The 12,652-nt window shown below is 48.5% G+C and overlaps 1 protein-coding gene across 1 annotated transcript in view; it reads right to left on the minus strand.

Annotated features, from left to right (window-relative positions):
* Tp73 (tumor protein p73) overlaps positions 1-12,238 on the minus strand; it is an 84,275-nt gene extending 72,037 nt beyond the window's left edge. Inside the window, exon 1 of the mRNA XM_039110454.2 lies at positions 10,142-12,238. The gene's annotated coding sequence lies outside the window, so the exon portion shown is untranslated. The remainder of the gene's footprint in view (positions 1-10,141) is intronic.
* Positions 12,239-12,652: the final 414 nt, after the last annotated feature.

The raw sequence follows: 12,652 nt of genomic DNA on the forward strand, positions 1-12,652 counted from the left end.
GGAGGGAAGGAAGGAAGGAGAGAGATAGAGAGACAGAGACAGAGACAGAGATGAGACAGAGACAGAGACAGAGAGAGGGAGGGAGGGAAGGGAGGAGAGAGAGAGAGAGAGAGACAGAGACAGAGACAGAGACAGAGAGACAGAGATGAGACAGGGACAGAGAGAGAGGGAGGGAAGGAAGGAGAGAGATAGAGAGACAGAGACAGAGATGAGACAGAGACAGAGACAGAGAGAGGGAGGGAGGGAAGGGAGGAGAGAGAGAGAGAGAGAGACAGAGAGACAGAGAGACAGAGAGACAGAGATGAGACAGGGACAGAGAGAGAGGGAAGGAAGGAAGGAGAGAGATAGAGAGACAGAGACAGAGACAGAGATGAGACAGAGACAGAGACAGAGAGAGGGAGGGAGGGAAGGGAGGAGAGAGAGAGAGAGAGACAGAGAGACAGAGAGACAGAGAGACAGAGAGACAGAGATGAGACAGGGACAGAGAGAGAGGGAAGGAAGGAAGGAGAGAGATAGAGAGACAGAGACAGAGACAGAGATGAGACAGAGACAGAGAGAGGGAGGGAGGGAAGGGAGGAGAGAGAGAGAGGGAGAGAGAGAGAGGGAGAGAGAGAGAGAGAGACAGAGACAGAGACAGAGATGAGACAGGGACAGAGAGAGAGGGAAGGAAGGAAGGAAGGAGAGAGATAGAGAGACAGAGACAGAGACAGAGATGAGACAGAGACAGAGACAGAGAGAGGGAGGGAGGGAAGGGAGGAGAGAGAGAGAGAGGGAGAGAGAGAGAGGGAGAGAGAGAGAGGGAGAGAGAGAGAGAGAGAGAGAGACCCTTAGTACTTCCAGGAACACTTAACTATTCGGCTGTCTAAAACATGATAATAAAATGCCTGAAAGGGTTGTTGTTCGTTTTTTGTTTTTATTTTTTCACAACCCTGTTATCAGAAGATGGCCTCACTGAGACTAAGTCTGGCAGAACTGTCTCCTGTGAGATGAAACGTGGAAAAGCTTCTTAAAATTCCAAATTGAGGCATCACTCAGTCCAGAAGCCAAGGGAGAAGAATCGTGACCACCAAACCTGCCTGGGCGCTAGCTTAAGTTTAATACACGTGTCTTCCCAGCCATTCATACCAAACACAAGGCAGACATACGACTGCTGCTCTTCCTGCATTCCCAGGTCATGTCTGCTCTAAGCCTGGGGCATCCAACCTTGCAGGAACTCAGGCATGGACAGACACACAACAGTGTCTGCAGGTCATCTCAGAAATAAATGAGCAAAACTAAATGTGCCTCTCTTGGGCTTTGCCTTTCTGACCCTTCCTGATATGAACACGCTGAAAAAAATATTTAGCAGGAGGTATAGTCGGGTAACAGCTAGCTTTGTTTAAAAACAGGGAGCTCTGGGGATGGAGAGGTGACTCGTTGGTTAAGAGAGCTTATTGCTCTTCCATAGGACCCATGTTCCCTGGTCTCCACGTCAGGCAGTGCCCAGCCACCTGTACCCCCAGTTCCAGAGGGTCAGGATACCCTCTCTGGCTTGGAAGTACGTGCACTCACATGCACAACCCCACAAGCAGACACATACATACCCATGAATAGTAATAAAAAAAAAACCCTAAACTTTTAAAATGAACATTTTTAAAATGGGAAGATTTCATGAAATTTCTCCCTGGGTTTTCATAATTCAAGCACGATTGCTAGAAACTATAAAATTAAATGAATCTCTAAAATAATAATAAAAGTATAAGAAGCAACGTTGTCTACAACAATTAGGAATCGCAATGTGTCTGCTTTAAGAATATCTGCCCACATCTCTGAGAAAGTTTTCAGATTTACTTTTTTATTGGTTTATGTGTATGATTGTTTTCCCTATCTATGTGTACCACGTGTATTCCTGGTGCCCACAGAGGTCAGAAGAGAAGGTCAGATTCCGTGGGACAGAAGTTACTGATGGTGGTGAGCTTGGTGTGTAGCCAAGATCAGACCCCAGTCCTGGCAAGAGCATCCAGTAAAAACACTCTGTGCCGCTTGGGCACTACTTGCTGTCCATGAATAGAACACGTGTGAAGCCTCACTGTTGCTTACCTCTTCTGTTTTCTTCGGGGAGTTGGAATTATAGAGAGTTAAAATTCTTGGGTCTGTGTGTTTGGACTGGTGGAAGCTATAAGAGAACCCACTCTGCACGAGAGGAGGCAGGGACGTTTTGTGGTAAGGAAAGTCAGAGGCAAGGGAAGGGAAGGGAAATCTGAGATTCAAGGGAAAGAACCTCTTTAGTTTGAAGGTTAATTCAAAAACGGCTACAGAAAAAAGAAAAGAGGAAGGAAGAAGGAGAAAGGAAAAGGGCTTAGAATGGGGCAGGAGAGAAAGGTCAAGAAGGTAGACTGTGGGGGGGGGGGGGGAAGGACAGGAAAGCAGGCTGAGATGGAGGGAAGAAAGACAGGGAGGAAAACAGACTGTGGGGGAGGAAGAAGGAAAGACAAAAACTCAACTGATATAAAAAGTTGGAATGAGATAAGGGAGAGATGGCTCAGTAGTTAAGAGCACTGACTGCTCTTCCAGAGGTTCTGAGTTCAGATCCTAGCAACCACGTGGTGGCTCACAACCATCTGCAATGGGATCCGATGCTCTCTTTTTGTGTGTGAAGACGGTATCCTCATATATACATAAAATAAATATTCATATACATAAAATAAATATACATAATAAATATATAATAAATAAAAATAAAATAAATAAATCTTTGAGAGAGAGAAAGAGAGAGAGAGAGAGAGAGAGAGAGAGAGAGAGAGAGAGAGAGATATGACAGAGACTCTTCAGTGGTCAAGTTAACTATTGTCTTTCGTTGGTTTCTTTTTTTTTTTTTTTTTGGTTCTTTTTTTTCGGAGCTGGGGTTTTTTTTTTTTTGTTTGTTTGTTTGTTTTGTTTTTGTTTTTTTTCAGAGCTGAGGACCAAACCCAGGGCCTTGCGCTTGCTAGGCAAGTGCTCTACCACTGAGCTAAATCCCCAACCCCTCGTTGGTTTCTACTGCTGTTGCTAAACACCACATCCAAAAACAGCTTGGGAAGGAAAGGGTTTGTTTCATGCTACAGTTTCCATCATCTGGGGAACTCAGGGCAGGAACCTGGGGTCAGGAGCTGAGCCAGAGGACAGAGGACCTGGAGATAGCTGCTTACAGACTTGCTCCTCATGGCTCTGTTTTCTTACACTATGGGACCACCTGCTCCTGGGTGGCCCTGTCCCCAGTGAGCTGGAACCTTTCGTATCAATCATTAATCAAGACAATTTCCCACAGGCAAATCCAGTGGAGTCATTTTTTTTAAATTAGGGCTTCCTCTTCCCAGATGACTCTAGGAACACACACACACACACACACACACACACACACACACACACACACACGAGATAGAGATAGACATACTGTGTGTCCCAGGCTGGCCTCAAGCTCCAAATCTTTCTCTTCTGTCTCAGCCTCCAGTTTCTTTATCATCCTAGGTGTTCGGATCACAGCAGTGCCCTACATCTCTGAGTTCAAATTGTCTAAAATTGGATTCATTGTAGAGACTTTTTTTGAGACAGAGTTTCACTATGTATCCCTGGCTGACCTGTAACTTTCTATGTATCTACCTTAGCCTTAAACTCACAAGATCTCCCTGCCTCTGCTTTCTGAGTGCCAGGATGACTGGCTGATAACTTCCTTTCATTAGAAAAAAAGTTTAAAGTGTAATTTTATTATTTTCATGTATGTGTATTTGCATGTGTGTTCGGGTTCCTGCAGAGGTTGGAAGAGGATGTCAGATCTCCAGGAGTTGGAGTTACAGGCAGTTATGGGCCACCAGCACTGGTACTGGGACAGAACTCTGGTCTTCTGGCAGAGTTATCAAGTGCTGTTCAGCCCTGAGGCATCTTTCCAGCTCCATTTCAAGAATTGTCCAACGCTAAATTCTTTATCATCTTTTTTAACTGATGATTTCGCTGAACTTTTGCAGACAGGCCCCGCAAAACTCTCCATGAGTTCTTACTCCAGAAGCTGTGAAGCAACCCTCAGCCTGGAAGATTTCAAAAAAAAAAAAAAAGGTCCCCTTATAATAAAATACAAAATGAATATTTAATTAATTATATGACACCTCAAGAAATCCAACTGCTTCCCTATTGTAGTTTTGGTTTTTCTTTTATTAAAAAAAGATTTATTTATTCTATTTTATGTGTACAAATGCTTTGTCTGTGCATAGTATGCGTACCACATGCCCATGGATGTCAGAATAATTTGAGTCACAATGTTTGTGGGTTGCCATGTAGGTGCAAGGAATTGAACTCAGGTTCTCTGTGAGAGCAGTCGGTGCTCTCAACTGCTGAGCCTTTTCCAAAACTTTTCTTAAAACAGAGGACTTTTTTGCTCTAATTTTTCTTAAAATAGAAATGTCTAGATTTTCACGTCTAGTTACCATAAGACACGCTCCCCCAGATGATGAACACTCTAAGTTTAGGTCATTTCTCTAGCCACCAGCAGTGAGCGGCTGTCTACGGATACTCTCCTCACAGCCTCTGCCAGCTGCTTCAATCAAAGAGACTCTAGAAAAGAGTCTGCCCAGCACATGCTCCGAAGGCAGACCCCCGGGCTGGGTATAAATGTCTAGAATTTTAAAGAAGCTATCTAGAACTTCTAGAAACCTGGTCAGTTAGCCTTTGTAAACACAACAGAAACTGCTGGACCCTGGCTGGAAGAGGAAATGACTGAGATGCTTGTTTTCACAGAAGTAGAGTTATTTGTAGAAGAAAAACTGGCTCGGGGTCTGTGAGGTGGTTCTGTGAATAAGAGCGTGTGCTGCCAAGAGTGATTATCTGAGTTCCCTCCATGGAGTCCATATGGTGGAAGAAGAGCGCATTGTCTTCTGACTATCACACATGCACTGTGACACACACGTGCACACACACACATACATATATATGGACAGATAGATGATAGATAGACAGACAGACAGATGGACAGACAGATGATAATAGATAGATAGATAGATAGATAGATAGACAGACAGACAGATGGACAGACAGGTGATAGTAGATAGATAGGTAGGTAGATAGATAGATAGGCAGACAGACAGACATATGGACAGAAGATAGACAGATGATAGACAGACAGATGAACAGATGATAGATAGACAGAAGGACAGACAGATTAGATAGATAGATAGATAGATAGATAGATAGATAGATAGATAGGCAGGTAGAGAGACATGATAGATAGACAGATGGACAGATGATAGACGGATGGATGGACAGACAGATGATAGACAGATGGATGGACAGACAGATGATAGAATGATGGATGGACAGACAGATGATAGATAATTGATAGATACATAGATACATAGATAGGTGAAATGCTTGGCTTGGTCCCTGGCCAAGGGCTCTATGGTCTCATAACAAGGACTGTAACTGACAGAGGGACTATCAGCCTTGAGGATCTTTGAGGCATCTCTAGCAGGAGAAGCTCTGCAGATGGATTCTGATGGTAGGACCCTGACTTAGCTCCACTGCCAGCATAGACTTCTGAGATCTGCTCTGACACTCCTCTTTTGACTAGCACAGCCACTTAGCAATGCCACTGTACCTATGCCAATACACGGAGTTCAGTAAGACTAGGTGTGTTTCTGGGGGGAAAAAGTCCATTGGGATTACCTTTGGTAGAAATGAGTTTACTGGTGAGACTGCTCAGTCAGGAAAGTGTGAAGAACTCTGTTCAGATGCCAGAACCCACATTAATAAAAAAGGCAACAACAACAACAAAAAAGCACAGTAAAAACAACATCAGCAATGGGGCTGGAGAGATGGATTAGTGGTTAAGAGCACTTGTTGCTCTTGCAAGGGACCTGGGTTCAGTTCCCAGCACCCACATGGTGGTCCATGAATGTCTGTAACTCCAGTTCCAGGGGCCTGATACTCTCTTCTGACCTCCACAGGTACACCAAGCATGTGGTGCACAGACATACATGCAGGCAAAATACAAATGAAGATGAAGATACAATGAATAAATATAAATTTAAAACAAAACCAGACAGAGCAACAAATATCTACAAATGTGTCTGAGAGAGAGAGACAGAGAGAGAGAGAGAGGCAGAGAGAGAGGAGAGAGAGAGAGAGAGAGAGACAGAGAGACAGAGAGACAGAGAGACAGAGACAGAGACAGAGAAAGAGGAGAGAGAGAGTGTGTGTGTCAGTGCCAAGAACAGAGATGGTGTCCCTTCCCTGATGTCTGCATGGCAATGAGACTGCTAACCACCTTCCATTCCTCCTCGGGTTCCTGAGACCTACTTCTCTCCTGCAGAAACCCCACACCCTCATCCCCTCAAGATTCCAAGCAATGCACGCCTTTGATCCCAGCACTCAAGAGGCAGAGAATGGTAGATATCTGAGAGTTCCAGGCCAGCCAGAACTACATAGTGAAAATTTAACAATAAAAAAATTGTGACCCCTGGCAATGGGCAAAGAGACACCTTGTTGGTGATGTTGTTTTTATGTCAGACGGGGCAGAGCAGATGGCAGTTTTTTGACCATCCTAGCTCGATGCCTGGCTTGGTACCCCAAGTCGTTTTATGCCTAGGACTGAGAAAATCAAATCACATCTAATCCAGGCATGGAAGAAGGAAGACAGAGATCTGTGTTCCACCATGCCACACAGTTTGGGCAGGGAATGACACCCATAGACCTGCCCTCCACCCACTGCACGGGCAGGCCATAGACATACAGAGCCACCATGCAATGCAGCGCAGGAGGAGGAAGAAACACAGAGACCTGCCACACACCCACAGATCTGCCTCTGGAGCACAGCACAGGCAGGCTGTAGACACCTGCTTGTCAAAATGCCATGCAGCTTGGACAAAAGGATGTCATCCCAGGGCCCTCTAGCAGCATGGCCAGCCTGCTGCAGGAGCCGCCACAATATGCTAGCATGTGGTAGTCAGATGGGAGAGAAAGAGAAGTGGCGCGGCTTAAACCTTGTGAAGAGAGATGGAAATGGAGACTTGGGAGGATGGAGATCTCAACTCCTACTGTGAAGACACAACTCCAGGCCCCTTGAATCACATGCTAAAGCCTCCATCACCTCATCTGTAAATGGGCATAATTATAGTACCTACATCAAGGGGATGTTGGAGAATTACAAGTGAAAGTAAAATCCTAAATTATTAAGCCTAATACCAGCACACAGCCAGTATGTGCTAAGTGCTAATTCCTGCAGATACTTCATAAGCAAGAGTTTTGCCAAGCAACCCCTTCTCTTTGATCCTCCCCTGTGGAGCAACAAGTACAGGGAAAAACAAACTTTTAAAGAGAAAGTGTCTGCAAAGGCAGATGGACCAAGGGGTTGTTCTGCAGGGTGGGTCCCATCCAGAGGATATGGCTTAGCTGCCAGATGGCTGTAGTTGGACTAAATGTATCTGTTTCACTCCTTGCTGCACATCCAGACAGAGACAAGATTGACTGATCTGAGTTCCAGGAGCCTCTGCCACATTGTTACGTATCAGAAGAGTTGGTGTCATTAACATTTAAAAGTATCAGCTTAGTGTTTGATGAACCAGAAACTAAAGGCTGCCTCAAAGTTCCTTCTTAGAAGGAACACACAAGAGTGTCTTGAGGATTTCTCTCTGCTCTGTGCCCCAACACCATTCACCAAGTGCACAGCCTTTTGTGCTTGCTTCTGGGAGGTAAATCACCCTTGAATTTGGTGACAGAAATGGTCTCTCATTGAGATGTGCATGAAACTTTTTTTTTTAATGCAGGGGTTGGGGATTTAGCTCAGTGGTAGAGCGCTTGCCTAGCAAGCGCAAGGCCCTGGGTTCGGTCCCTAGCTCCGGAAAAAAAAAAAAAAAAGAAAAAAAATGCAATGATGAAAAATGACAAGAACTTTGGAGTTCTAGGAGCCCTGGGTTTGTGCATCCCAGGATAGCAGGGGGGGGGGGCGTGAAACTCCCTCAGCCCTGTCTCCCTTCTTCATCTCTACTTTAGTTTTACTTCTAATGTGTCAGCACTGGAAGCCCATTCCAGGACCTGGGTTAGGCTTATTCTATAAATAAATATGAAACAGAAGCATCTTTATCACAGGACGTACTCCTGACAGATGCCATGATCCTCCACCCTGGTCATAGGCAAATTCTTGCCTTACTGCCATGATCTCTCCAAAACCTAGGAACTGGCCCTCTCCTAGTCCTCGCCTGGGTTCTTGGCCCACCCAGACTTAGAGCCAAAATCTAGGACCCAAAGTCACTACATTTGTGGACCACTTGGTGGGTAGGAGCACTCGTCCAAGGACTTTTGGATATAGCACCCTGGTTACTTTTCTATCTGTGTGTATATGCGCACGGGTGTGCCACAGTGCATGTGTAATAGTCAGAAGACAAGGTTCTCTTCTTCCACAGTATGGATTCCATGGAAGGAACCCAGATAATTGCCCTTGGCTGCAAGCACCCTTACACATGGAGTCATCCCACAAGCCCCTAGCCAGTTTCCTCCTTCTACAAATAACTCTACCTCTATGGAAACAAGCTTCTCAGTCTTTTTCTCCTCCAGCCAGGGTCAAGCAGTTTCCATTTTGCTTACAAAGGCTAATTGACCAGGTTTCTATAAGGTCTTTGAAAGAAGCACTGTTGTGACTATTTTACAGATGAGTAAGCTGAGTTTCCGAGGGTTTAAGGAACTTGCTCAAGGTCCAAGGACATGGAGAGTATTTGAATTCAGCATCTGACTTCTAATCCAGAATGTTTTCCCAAGGGGCGGCCATCAGAGTGGGCAGACCCTGCCTGTTCCACAGAGCTATCACTAGAAGGACAACGTTGCTTAGCATCCTGTAGTTAACCTGTGCTTGATAAGCAGGCTCCCATAGGCCCGCCAGTAGCTCAAGACTAGTTAGTGGGTTTGCAACTCCTTTGAAACCGTTTACCTGATTTTTAAAATTTCATACACAATCTATACAGTCGTGGATGACAAGATTTTAAAAACTGACCTTTTGTTCACAAAGTAATGTTTTAAATTTTTTATTGAATAAATCAAGATTGCGCGCGGGGGGGGGGGGAGGCGGTCAGCATTTGCGACACACCAAGGATTTGGGATACATTTTGTCTTTGTTGAATTTTTCCCTAAAGTTAAACTGCAACATAGGCAACAATCACGAAAACCAGTCAGAGGCAGTGAAGCCTAGCAGGTAGAGGCGCTTGCTGCCTATCCTGGCCACTTGAGTTAAAGCCCCAAGACTGATAAAATGGAAAAAGAAAATTGACTCCTAAAGATGTCCTCTGACCAGTGCACTGGGGCGCACACAGACACAATTTAATTTTTAAATGAGGAAAAGACAACAGCAACCTTCCCCCAAATATTGTTGTGACCCAGATCCCAAGTGCCCAGTTAATTAATAAACAGACCTCAGCACATTTAGGAAACCAAGTGTCCCAGGGCTCAGAAGTCAGCGCTGTTTTCCTGAGTCCCCCCCCCCTCCCATACACACACACACACACACACACACACACACACACACACACACAGAGAGAGAGAGAGAGAGAGAGAGAGAGAGAGAGAGAGAGAGAGAGAGAGAGAGAGAGAGAGCGCACAGGTGCCTACAGATGTGCTCATCTCTCAAGAGTGAGAAGGTAGCAACTGCCGGGTCTAGGAGAGAGCGCGGGCAGCCAGGGTTCTCTACTTGGAAAACTAGGGAAGCAGGTGAGCAGTAATCCACCAGGAACCCACACCTTGGGACCAGCATAAAGGTCGGGCTCTAGCTGGCTTTCCTCTCTTTTAATCTGCTTCCATGGCAGGACCTGAAAGGCCTTCAGCCTTACAGATGTCGGGATTTGCATTCCTTGTAAGGTAGGATACCCACGCATCTCCCAACTTCCCCTCGCACCAGACCTGAGCTCTAGCATCTCCGGGGATGGCGATCCCTTGTCACCTGTGGTGGACAGTATGGGTAAGAGGCATGTCCATGGGTTGCCAAGGCGCCAACTGCATCTACTCCTAGCTCCACTCGGGCCCCTCCTGCCACTGACGCGGGGTCCCTGGGGCCGTTCATGCGGCTAGCACCCGGGCTGCCGCTCACCCTAACCCCAGCCTCGGAGCCTCGAGCGAGATTCCTGGCGCTTGCTCGGGTCCCAGCGCTGCCTACCTGCTCCGGGCCGGGCGTCGGCGTCGCCAAGGGCTGGGCTGCAGCGCTGCCTCCTCTCTGGGCTGAGGGGCGGGCTGCGGGACGGCGGGTTATATGGGCGTGGGGCAGGGAGGCGGCGGCGAGGGGGCTGGCGCAGGCTTAGCGCCTTTCTCGGCGGACCGGCGGGAAGGCAGCGCGGGCACTCAGCCGTGGCGGGAGGAGGGCCGGCCGCCGGGGCCCCGGGCTCCCACGCGCGCCCCGCCTCCCCAGCTGGCTCTGCCCGAGTCGGGGTCCGGGCTCTGCTCCTCCCGCCTCTGCTTGGCGCGCGTCGCCCAGCGAGCCCCAGCGGGATCTCCTCCGCGAGGCCGTACGCTAGTTGCCCCAGGCTTGGGCAAAGCGGGATGGGACCCAGACCTTTGGCGGGGCTCGGGGCGCCAGGAAGGGTGCGCAGGCGCCGAGGGGGTGGGCACAGGGCGCCGGACGCCCTGGACTCCCTCTGACTCTCTCCGCCTTCTTCCCAGACGCCCATCTACCCCGATCCCGCTCGCTGCCCCCTACTGCCCTGAGCCTGCAACACAGGCAGGGCAGGAGTGCACTTGGCGTGGTGGCTGCGCCTCTTCCATGGCTCGCCCAGGCCTGAAAGAATCTGGAGGACCGACCGAAACTGAACCCTGAAGTCCCCGGAGGAGAACCGTTGTGGTTCGGCCAGCATCAGCGGGGCTCTTCCTCTGAGAACGGCTCGAAGCCCCCTGGATTTGCTTGGCGGAGACCACAGCCCGCCTGGAAAGAGGGTCAAGTGCAGACCCTCTGGGTTCGACTCTTAAAACTGCAGCCAGAAGTTGAGTTTCCTGGACTCACAGCTCGGGGGCCACGACCCGCAGTCCGGGATCTCCTAGCCCAGGGTATCAGTCTTTTCTTGGGTTGCGAAAGTGCACCGGGATGGTGTTGGTGTCCTAGGCGATACCCAACGGATGACCAACTGCGCACACAGAGCGGCTCGGGGTTAGTCAGGGGATTCTGGCTAGAGATGTCTACTGCACCACCCGCCATCTATCCGCTGGGCAAGTAAGTTGTCCCGCGTGCCCTCATCTAGCACGCAGGCCCTTAGTCTGGCACACGGAAGGAGTTGCGTCCTTGTGGGACCCCTTAGCGGCTCTGTAGGGTGGCCCTTGCCCAAGTGTTCCCACAATCCCTGGAAGTCGTTTTAGTGCCGCTAGTGGCGTTGCAAGAGAGGTGGGCTGGTGCAGACCGGATCTCCCTCGCACTCAAAAACCTGACCTGGCGCCAGGCCAATTGCTAGGAGGAGTGATTATTTGCAAGCTGCGGGTTGGGGGATAAAGATGAACACCAAGCAAGAGTTTGAGACTGGTGGGGAATAGAAACAGCACGCCACTCCTCAGGTTCTCTCCGAACGGCGCAAGCACCGTCATCCATCCATCCATCCATCCGTCCGTCCGTCCGTCCGTCCATCCATCCGTCCATCCACCCGTGGAAGTCAGTAGCAGCGGTGTGGAAAAAGCTCGGAGCTATGAGGTGGACCGAGCAATACCATGTCCGGGTCTTTCAGAATTCGGGACCCAGCACCCATGACAGAGGCTGAGCGTTAAAGTGGTCCCCGGAAGCGCTGGGTGCAGACGGGAACATCCAACCTCCCGAATGAGATGGGAATGGGGAGCCCTGTGGGACGCAGGACTCGGGGTGCTTCGTGAGCTGAGCACTTTGGGAGCGAGCCGGATCTGAAGCCCAGATAATGCTGTGTCCCACAGATGCCCAGCAGGGCTGCCGTCCCGGGTACCCCGTCACACGCCCGAATCAAGTCCACACTCTAACCCTCCTGGAAGGTGAGGCGACCCACGTGATCCACATGCCTTCGAATTCGTTCCTCCACAGACCTGAGAGGCACCTGAACGTCAAGAGGTTACGCTGTAGGTGGTCACTCTCAGGAAAACCTCAGAGCAAACCTGTATTTATACTTATTCGTGAAAAATAAATTGTAACAAACAGTATGCTTTGCTTTATCCTGTTTGAGAAAGGGTCTCACATAGACTAGCATGGCCTCCAACTCTATAGGTAGCGGAGGATGACCTTGAACATTTGCACCTCTGGCTTCTTCGGGTGTAGGAATTTTTTTAAAGTGTGCACAAATCGTGCGGGGGTTTATGCGGCGCTGCGGACCAAAACCTGGGATTCATGTACGCTAAGCAAGCACTCTGCCAACTGAGCTGCACTCCCAGCCCTGTAACAAAAACTTGCTCTATACTAAAGAGGCGTATACGAAATACGACTATATACTTACACATAGGTACGTATTTAATGTAAATAAATGTATGTTCACACGTACAGACGTCTAGTTACATCTCAATTTCAGATAAGGGAGTATTTTATTCTAAGTATGTCTCAGGTAACATTTGGGAACATACTTATATTGTGATTCATCTATAGTCAGAATTTAGCCTTCCGTTTCGCGGCTTGCTCCGAGATCCTCTACGGCTCAAAGGCGCTCGGCCCCTTTAAGACGCGAGCTCGGACTTC

Source organism: Rattus norvegicus, chromosome 5 (assembly GCF_036323735.1).
Source record: "Rattus norvegicus strain BN/NHsdMcwi chromosome 5, GRCr8, whole genome shotgun sequence".
Taxonomy (NCBI): domain Eukaryota; kingdom Metazoa; phylum Chordata; class Mammalia; order Rodentia; family Muridae; genus Rattus; species Rattus norvegicus.